An 11082-nucleotide genomic window follows, 5' to 3' on the forward strand; every position below is an offset into this window, starting at 1 on the left:
CTTGAAATTTTCAACATACCCTTCCCATAGGGGGTTTTTTGGAGTAGGAAGATGAAACGTCACACCACGTCAGGGTTAACTTACTCTGACTTTTCACATAACCGCTTCAGTGATGCGCGCTGCTGCCCCCCCGCGTAGACGCGGGAGAGCGAGGGCCCGGTCACAGCTACTTGCAGCTTTAATTGGTTATAACTGCTGCAGATGGTGAGTAATAAGGAGTTTTAATCCAGTGAATGAACGACTCCCAAAAACCAAATTTTTCAAGAGTTGTGAAAAGAAATGTCCAGTTGACTCTATCAAAGGCTTTTTTCTGCATCCAGTGATGTGATTATGGTGTTGAGGTGGTTTCTCTGTGATAGGCTGAATACACGGCGCATATTGGTGGATGTGTGTCTGATCTTAATGAAACCTGTTTGGTCTGGGTGGATTAATGTATATATGACTGATTCCAGTCTGTTAGCCAGTGCTTTACTGAATATTTTTAGATCACAGTTGATTTGTTGGAGCAAAATTGAGATAAGAGCTGTGTTCATGCGGGTAGGTATAGTTCCAGATGCTTTGATATGACTAACCCGTTTGTCAAACAGATGGCATATGAGTTGCCAGAAGTGTTTATAGAATTCTACTGGATGGCCATCAGAACCTAATGATTTATTGGTGGGCATGGAGAAGAGTGCTTTCCTGAGTTCATCTGAGCTTATAGGTTGGTCTAAAGTGGTGATCTGTTCATTGAATAGTTTTGGAAGTTTGATGTTATCAAAGAATAAATGGATGTTGGAGATACTTGATATATTATCTGAATGGTAGAGTCTCTGGTAGTATTTATAGAAAGTGGTGTTTATCTCTTTTGGAAATGTATATTAAAAAGTTTTGAATTGCTGTAATTAGAGATTTTTCTTTATTTCTTTTTGGTTGATTAGCCAGGAACGTACCTGTTCCAGGAACTTACCTGTTTTTTCATTGTGTTTAAAATAATTTAATCTTGCTCTTTGCATGAGGAATTGTGTATTTTGGTGTATAATATTTTCGAGCTGGGTCTTAATTCCCTGTATTTCATTATGTATTTGCTCATTAGGGGAGTGGGAATGTAAAGAGTATAGGTGTTTCAGTTTATGTTCCAGTTTTTGTTGTTTTTCTTGTTCCTTTTTCTTCTTGTGGGTGGAATATGAGATATGTCCTCTTAGAACTGTTTTTGCTGTTTCCCAGAGTACTAAGGCTGATACTTCTGGGGAGTCGTTCAGTTCAATGAAGGATGTCCACTCTCTAAAGATGAAACTGTCAGAATCTTTGTCTGCTAGAAGGGAAGTGTTGAACCGCCACCTGTTTCGAATTTGAGATTAAAACTGACCAGGCTATGGACTGAGATTATTATTGGATGAATTTCAGAGTTATTAAATTGGGCTATGACAGCGTTACTGACTACGAAATAGACAATATGAGAATAACTTTTGTGGTCGGGTGAGTAGTAGGATTATTTTTTGTTTAATGGGTTCCTGGTTCACCAACATTTGCTAATTCCTCATTCTTCCATGTATTTTTTTATAACATCAGATGATTGCCATGTTCTGTCAGTGTTTTCTGGGTTTGATCTGTCTAGAATAGGGTTGAGGATTATGTTTAAAGTCCCCATCTACTATGACTACTGAATCAGAAAAATCTTTGAAATGTGAAAATACTGTATGGAAAAAAGCTGGATTGTTGTCATTAGGTCCATAAATATTGGCTATTGTTGTTTTGACATTTCTGATTTGTCCATTAATAATAACAAAGCGACCATCTGGATTTAATATTGTGACTTGGTTGTGATATGGGATGTTTTTATTTATCAAAATAGCAGCTCCTCTTTTTATTTATTGTATGAACCAGAGAATATTTGATTCATCCATTTTGTTTTAAGTTTCAGGTGTTCAGATGTTGTCAGATGGGTCTTGTGTAGGAGGCAGAAGCTAGGGTTCATTTTGGAAAGATGATTCAAGACTTTTGTATGTTTTGCTGGTGACCCACTGCCCCGAATGTTCCAGCTAATAAACCTGAGACATTAGGGTTGGTATGGATGATTCATGTTCATCATAATAGACAGTATCTTAGTTGCTGTTGTCGGTCCTTCCCTTTCCCTTTTATGAAGGTGTGTTGTGCGTTTGCATATGCAGGACTATGACAAGGCATGTAAAAGAAGCAGACAATCAACATTAAAGAAAGGAAAGAAGACATAGCTACGCAAATACCCCCCCCCCCCCAAAAAAAAAAAGTAAAATAGAGAGGACAGGTTGGTTTGTGAGTGAGTGAGTGAGTGAGTGAGTGTTATATGCATGTATATAGAAACACATACACACACATTGTGTAATTTTTTTCAAGACCGAATAGCTGTCTAATACAGAAGTGCACTACAGTGTCAAACAAGAGGAAATACTGGTAGGGTGGTATACTTTACTGAAAACTAACTGCATTTCTTGTTGGTTTGAGACATTTAATGGGATTTGTTCACAATAAGAGAAATATTACCATCCATACCCTGTAATATCCACCCAGACATATACACAAGTTTAATTTTGAGGAAACATTAAAAATAGTTATTAACATCATCGATTAATCTTAACTTGAGGAGACATTACATGAGATGGACATATTTTTTCAGAAAGGGAGGGAAAAGGGGGGAAACAATAATAACAAATATTCATGATGGTGGCCTTCATTGTCCATGAGGCTTTTAGTGTGGATGTGTTTCAAATGGTCAATCAAAGTTGTCACATTTTGAGCTGTACATTTCTGTGCCACCATCAGGCCAATTGGGATCAATTTGATGTCTAGCATAAGGATATTATTTCCAGTTATGGTGCCAACTGTTGTTTCTCTAGCTCCTTCCAGCTCACAGGAAAGCAAAGGCTTAATATGGCATAATGCTTAATAGGCTACACCCACATTTATCAATCTTTGTGAAACTTCAGATTTTGGTTAATATTTGCCTCCAGAGCATGTGTACCACATTTGGTGAAATTCTGTCCACTGGTTATTGAGGTACACACACAATGGGTTGAGCTCATAATGCTATGGAAACCTTATTCCCCAACATGTACTGAAGATATCTAACAAGATTTATCAATCAATCAATTCTATTTATAAAGCCCAATATCACAAATCACAATTTGCCTCAGAGGGCTTCACAGCATAAGACATCCCTCTGTCCTTAGGACCCTCGCAGCGGAAAAGGAAAAACTCCCCAAAAAAACTCTTTAACGGGGGTAATTTTTGATAATCATTGTTAATGAGTTATAGCCAGTTATCTGTAAGCCCCCGCAAAAACAGTTTTTATTGATGGCAGCTATGTGTGTTTTTTTTTTTTGGTTTTTTTTTCCCAATCTTGCTTATTGGGTTATATCCTAATAGATAAATGAATCATTTCATAGGGGTTGTGATACTCAAAAAAATTATCTACTGATTTACAGATTTCTCTTTGCCAACATAAGTCTATGGGAAAAAGTCTTTTTTGGGCCCAGTGGCATCATGTGATAGACTCAGTGTTGTAATTGCACTATTTGACCACTATGAAAATTGGATTCAAAGCCCAGCACACTTGAAACTTGAAACCATTTTGTCAATGGACGTTTGTGTAAATAGTCTCCCCTTAGAAAATATCTAAAATAAAGAGGAGAGGCTCCATCCAGTTTTGTTTTCTTATTTTCAGTATTCTAGATTAGTAACCTAAATGTACACAGTGTGATAACCATCAACTTTTATATTATGGGATACCTTGAAACTGGTACAACGCTGCAACCCTAGATGACACACAGCTGGTTTAATATTGGCAAAGTTTCTGTGTATATTCATTGACTGCTGTCTCAATCAGCAGGTGGTGTGGCAAAATTACAACTCTGCTGTCTTTGGGGCTTAACACCCAGGCCAGGCACGAGAGCAGAACAAAGGTGAAAGTGTGTATCACACACCAGAGGTGTGAGAGTTGGCAACCCTATTATTATAGATGCATTAGTATGTAATTTACTTTACGTTGCACATACAATGATACTGCATGACTATTACAGCATTCTTTGAGTCCTTCCTAGAGTTAATTGTTTAGGTGTACGTGTGCATAGCTAGTCATAATGTACATAAGCCCCATCTACCAGTCAACAGCATTAATAAAACACTTTACACTTATAATCCATCATAAGTCACGTCTATAATGTTTTATGACTGTTGATATAGTGCATCAGTAAGCATTATGTGTGTTTATGAGTGTAGCCATAAAGCATTATGAATGCATTATAATACACTATAAATGCCCTCATAACGTCTTAATAGAAAGTGTTACATTACTTGTGTGTGTAATTGAGAGTAAGACTTGGTTATTGACAGTAGCAGAAATAAAGCTAATCCATTAGCCCAGCGCCTGACGCTAACCATTGAGTTACAACCAAATAAGCTGACTGGTAATAGGCAGACAATCAAGAAAGAGAACTGAACTTTATTAACATCTCTAGTTAGACCCAGTCAGATCAATATAGGCTCTGACATGCTGACATGGAGACATTCTAACAAAGAGCTGGTCCAAAAGGTCAGAATCTCCAAAAAGTATAAAAAAAAAATGATAAGCTCTGCTCTTAATGAATAAAAATGAATCCAGATCTGTTTTCAGGACAAGGATTCCTGCTTCATTTTGACTTTTGTTGCATTTGCACTGAAAGGATTTTGTCTGACCAACTGTAATGTTTATTCCCTCAAGTCCCCACTTTAAATCTCTCTCCAACATCTGCTGGTAACATAGTTATATCGGTGGTTCCCCTTGATTTGAGGGTCATGAGAAACAATATAATGCCTTTCTGTCCAAAAGCAAGAAAACTGAAGGATTGCGTCTCTAATCTCTAAGTGGCAGTGCAGTCTTATTGTTGAGGAGACTGCTGTATGTCTGTGAGAAAGTGAAGGGATAGGAGAAGCAGTGCACACAGGGATTTATAAGAGATTAAGGCAAACTTTCCCCTTAAGATGTGTAATCTGAAAATCAAGACTGAAGGATTAACAAAATTTCTATGACTTAAAAAAAAGCCTTCTTAAGATGACATGTGATGTTAAGATTATGCTTTGAAAGAATAGTTAAATCCTGTATAGTGCACTCTGGCTGACAGGTTGTGTCTGTCCAAGTTCTTCCACCTTTTCTACACAAATTTCACATTGCATACCCTTGCACAGGGGATTCACAGAAAACAATGCATGCAAATACTGGACATGATCCCAAAGACAACAGCCACGGTTGGATAACATCTCAGAATATCCTCTTTAGTCTTCTTATTAAAACAGCAAAAATTGCCTGTTAGGGCTGAAACAATTCCTCAAGAAAGTCGACTAACTCTATTGCTGATTCTGATTGATCAGCTCTCAGTGTGTCTCTCTGTGATGAAATCAATGAATCAATAAATATGAACTCCCATGGAGCTGACATGAAAACTATCTTGGTTCAGAAAATATCTGTCGTCAGTCAGCCTGGTGAAGGCAGTTTGGCTGGCCGCTGTCCTCTCGGCTGCTTCTGTGGACACTTTTTGTTTAAGCTTTATTTATCTATTTTTTTTATTTATTTATATTATAGAAAAACAGCAAAAACAACATAATGATTGCCAAAGGTACACGTGATAGACCTTAGTAATGTTTCAGAACCATGGACAGCACTGTTATGTGTAGAGGCTGCTGGTGTGTGTGCAGGACACACGTGTGCTGTCTGTAGTACTGAAACATCACTGAGGAGATTAATAGCTTGCCTGTTTTGCTTGGTGGTAAACTGAATTTTCATCATCAATTCCCTTATAACCCCATAATAGCAATTTACAGATAGAAGGAAAATGAAAGGATATTGGGCTAAGTTTTAAACAAAACATTTCCACTTGTTACACACACATGACGTACCCATGGGTTGTGGCTGGAAGAAATAATTCATCTTTAATCATGAGGAAAATATTATTTACTATCTGTAAAACATGGACATAACAAACAGCAGGGCAGAGCTGCAGAGCTGCTGTCCAACTCCTTATTAAGTGAGACACTGTGCACATTTACATATGAAGAGCAGTGTTACATAATTGATATTTGCTGCAGTGACATAACTGCTCTTCCTGCATTCCTCTCAGCAGAAAACCATTTGCATTTCCAATTTGCTGAATCAGCCACGTAAATAGCAATGTGCCAGGACCAGGTCCAACCAGCTTTTAAAAGGAGTGGGTGATGACGCTTTGATTGGTTGCATTTATGTTACGCCCAAAACACATCAATGATTAATTAGCAGACTTAGTACAACCCCTTTGCTCATTGCTCCTTACTTTGTCCCCAGATTATGTTTTACTTGCAGTGGAGTGGTGTTGGACATGCTCTAAATACACTTGCACCATGCACTTTAAAGCATGAGCTATAGATGGTTTTAATAAGGCCCATTATCTTCATACTCATTGGAGCAATAATGTCCACTATAATCCAAGATTTTTAATGTAACAGCCGACCCCTCTGGTGTTGTATGTGAAATCTTAGGGAATCATTACCATGGCCTCTGCATTACCTCCATAAATCAGGTTCTTGTCAATAACCTGAGCCTTAAAAATTGATAAGAGTGATTACTTCTCTCATGTAAAGGCCATTTTTGAGCAGCAAACATCCCTGTAAGGTGATTCTCATAAGTCATGTCTTTCATTCTGGATACCTCACTCTGAATATCGCTTCAGGACAATCATCTTTGCTATGTTTGGCCTTATCAATGTATTGCTCACCAGAGAGCCCAGGCATGACTGAGAGAAACTGTTAGACCATTCTGAGATATTAGTGCACATCTTCATGCATTTCTGTTTGATTTACCTTTACCTTTATGAATCTGACAATTTCATGGCTGATATGATACAACATGCTTTGGATCTCTCTCTCTCCATTGCCTGCAATGAAACATACATGGTCTGGCAGTGCTGTGTGACACATGTAAATGTGTCGGATTAAAAAGAGTGCTCCAAGGAAATCCTTCCAGTTTGATGGGTGGAAATGTCATAGAGCTGCATTTATTCATGTGAACATTTGAGACATATTCCAGTCCGCCAGCCCTGGAGACAAAAGATGTTGAATTCCCCAGAGGACAGTGACCTGGAGGACTCAAGCATACCAGCTGGACTTGATGCCAATAGTCTCTCCCTTACACACACACACACACACACACACTGTTTGGACCGGCCCCTCTGAATGTACTGTTCATTTTTATCACAGAAATGTGATGGGCCTTTGTCACTGAGTTGGCATCCTGTAACATTTTATTGCTGATCAAATGTGACATGAATCAACCAGATGTTATTTCATACATAAAATAATCACTAAATGCAACATACATCATGCTTAGAGCACATGGACCAGCATTGATCCTACTAAAGTAATCCTTGCAGATTAATATTAGACAGGCAGCAGCTCCTCTCCTCCCCCTAAATTGATGAGTGCAATCAATCTGTGGGTGACATGTAATTGTATGTCTTGCATCTGTGTGAATCCTAAAGAAGGTCTCTTGTATTTTTGTAATTATTTATTTCAAGAACACTTGGGTTTTTTTTTTTTTTTGGGGGGGGGGGGGGTTTACATTGCAGTGCACATGCAATTATTGCAACATTAAAGGAACCAATAAACAAATATGTCTCATAGTTGACAAATTAGGAGAGTCAATTAGTATTTCAAAACAGATCATACTGGGACACTTTGCCCCACAGGAAGGAGGTGTGTAAAGGCTAATCTCCTTAGCATCATGACAGTAATGATATGTTGTTGCCACCTAGAGGACATACAGAGAAAGACATTCTATGGCTTCACTCTAGTATGCATTAGACATAGAATACTGGATCAATACATTCAGTCAAACCCTTGCCCTCTGATGGAATGGAATATAATGAATATGGATAACAAAAAAATGACTTTTTTCTAAAAAATTATTGAGATTATTTACTTTAGTTAAAGTATGAAAACCACAATAGGAAAAATACTCCAACACAATAAAAGTCCTGCATTCAAACTTTGAAATACAAAATCTAAATGATTTATTATTACTGCTGTTACACCCGCAAACGTAATAACAGCCCACAAACGTAATAAACCACAAATGTAATACAAATCTGCAGCTTTGAATGTAATAATCCCTCAAATGTAATAAATTTCCCACAAACGTAATAGCAGCTGCCTACTACAAACGTAACACACAATTTTCCTATTACATTTGCAGGAAATTATTACATATGTGGGAAGGTGAAAATCTAAACTGTAATAACTTCCCACAAATGTAATATGAGACTGAATAATGATCTTTGTGGTTGTTGTTGTTTGTTTACTTATACAATTCAATTCAATTCAATTCAATTCAATTTTATTTATAAAGCCCAATATCANACAGAATTACTCTGTGGCAGCAAATATGTTGTTTAATTGGATTTATTTTATTTTCTTCTGCCTCTTGTTAATACAGATTTAATGGGAAATTTATTACATTTGCGGGATTATTACATTCAAAGCTGCAGATTTGTATTACATTTGTGGTTTATTACGTTTGTGGGCTGTTATTACATTTGCAGGTGTAACAGCTGCTATAATAACTGCACTGTGATGTTGCAGTTGATTGAGGTGAAGTTTAACCTTTTGATAAATTGTTTGGCACTTTAACATAGAACAATGTAGTGGATAGAAATGTAGTAGAGAGGAGAGAGAAGTTTTTTAACTTTCAAATGAATAGAGTCAAGGAAATAAGGCAACAAATAATCCCCCAGACTGTGTTTTACTTGCTGGTAGGGGCATTCATACAGTAGTTATATAGCAATTTTAAACCAGTTTCTTTGTCCTTTTTATCTGATCTCATATCCAGCATGAAATCAACCATGTGCAGCCTTGATATTATTCCCACCAAATTTTATGAAAAAGTTATTGACACAGTTGGGCCCAGTGTTTTATCAATTATTAACAGTTCCTTAGCAAAAGGTGTTTTCCCATCCTTTTGAAACATGCTGTGGTCCAACCCCTTTTAAAGAAACCTTTCCTAACCTGAACCCTCTCTTCCTAATTTTAGACCAATTTCTAAACTTCCATTTTTATCAAAGGTTTTAGAAAAAGTAATTTCAACCAAACATTTAGTGTTTATGTGTCTTAATAACATCTTTGAGATGTTTCAGTCAGGTTATAGAGCTTAACATAGTGCAGAAACTTAAGGTGACCAATGATCTCCTCTTAGCAGCTGACAGGGGGAGAGTGCAGTTGTAATTCTTTTAGACCTAAGTGCAGCTTTTGGCTTCCACTCAGCCAAATCATCCAACGGCATAACATATCTTTTCCTTGCTACTCGGACGACAGACAGATACGTCTGCTGAGACCTGATGACCTAAGAAGCCTAGCTGCTGTTTTAGATTGTCTCACTGATGTACATTTTTGGATAGTACAAAATTTTCTTCAACTCAATAACTCAAATCAGAAATCATACTGTTCAGTCCCCCAAACCCTATCAGTCACATTGTGAATGCCCTTGGTCTTCTGTCTGATAATGCAAAGCCTCATGCCAGAAATTTGGAAGTAATTTGTGACTCTGACCTAACTTTTCAACCACATATCTGTAAATTTGGCCAGTCCTGCTTCTTGAAACTAAGACTCATCTCCAGAATCAAATCAATATTATCTCATTCAGACTTGGAAAAAGTCATTAACGCACTCATTTTCTCCAGACTTCACAACTTTAACTCCCTTCTCTCTGGAATCAACCATAAGTTACTTGGCTTCCTCCAGCTAATTGAGAATGCAGCAGTGGCTTTCAACTGGTTTTAACAGACAACATCACATCACCCCTATCCTGGTTTCTTTTCACTGGCTGTGCATTTTAGAATTGATTTTAAGATTTTACCGATCACTTTTAAAGCTTGTCTAGGTCTGGCCCCAAGCTACATAGCAGAAATGTTGACCCCATATGAGCCTGTTTGTAGCCTTAGATCCTCAGGTGGGGCCCTTCTGGCCATTCCAATATCAAGGCTTAAATCTAAAGGTGCTTTGTAGATTATTTTCTCAAGCCACATGTCTTCACACTGCCATCCTATGTGAGAGATTCCAGTGATTTAATTCAGGTTCTACATAATTTGGATTCAGTGGAAGAGGACACAATTTTAGTCACCTTTGATGTAGAGAGTTTATACACGAATATCCCACATCAGGGTGGTCTGGAGGCCATTTCATATTTACTTGATCAGAGGACCAATTGCCATCCCAGCCCTACATGCTTAAGAAATTTAACTGAAATAGTTCTTACAAAAAACTTTTTTCTTTTTGAAAATGATTATTACTTACAAAAATGTGGTACAGCTATGGGGAGCAAAATGGCCCCAAATTATGCAAATCTTTATGTTGGCCTCCTGGAATAAGTTTTTGAATGACAGCACTCAGTTTTTTGAGTTTTTGATAACTCTTGTATGAATTTTCTTGATATTCTGGTTATTAAAGACAATGAGACTCTGCACAGATCTGTATAGGAAACCCACTGATCGCAATTCATTACAGCATGCAGACAGTTACCATCCTACATCTCTGAAGAAAGGTATCCCTTTTGGTCAGTTTAAACGTATCCGGAGGATTTGTGGTACAGATGTATATTTTGACATTCATTCTAAAGACTTAGAGGCACGGTTTCGACAGCGTGGTTATCCTGATCAGTGGATAAACCCAGCTCTTGATAAATATGGTGGTGTGACTCAGTCTGAATGTCTGACCCCAAAATATATTGGGATTGAATGCGTACAGCTGCCACCCAGAGGTGGTGATATCAATGCGCTATTACTTCAGAGGGAAGCATTTTGGATTTCCACATTGGATACTGTGACTAGGGGCTTGAACAAAGCTTTTGATATTAGACCATTTCTTTAGTGTTTTCTTGTTTATGTCTCATCCTGCTTATACAGTGGGGCAAAAAAGTATTTAGTCAGCCACTGATTTTGCAAGTTCTCCTACTTAGAAAGATGAGAGAGGTCTGTAATTTTCATCAGAGGTACACTTCAACTATGAGAGACAAAATGAAAAAAAAAATCCAGGAAATCACATCGTAGGATTTTTAAAGAATTCATTTGT

Source organism: Epinephelus moara, chromosome 13 (assembly GCF_006386435.1).
Source record: "Epinephelus moara isolate mb chromosome 13, YSFRI_EMoa_1.0, whole genome shotgun sequence".
NCBI lineage: Eukaryota > Metazoa > Chordata > Actinopteri > Perciformes > Serranidae > Epinephelus > Epinephelus moara.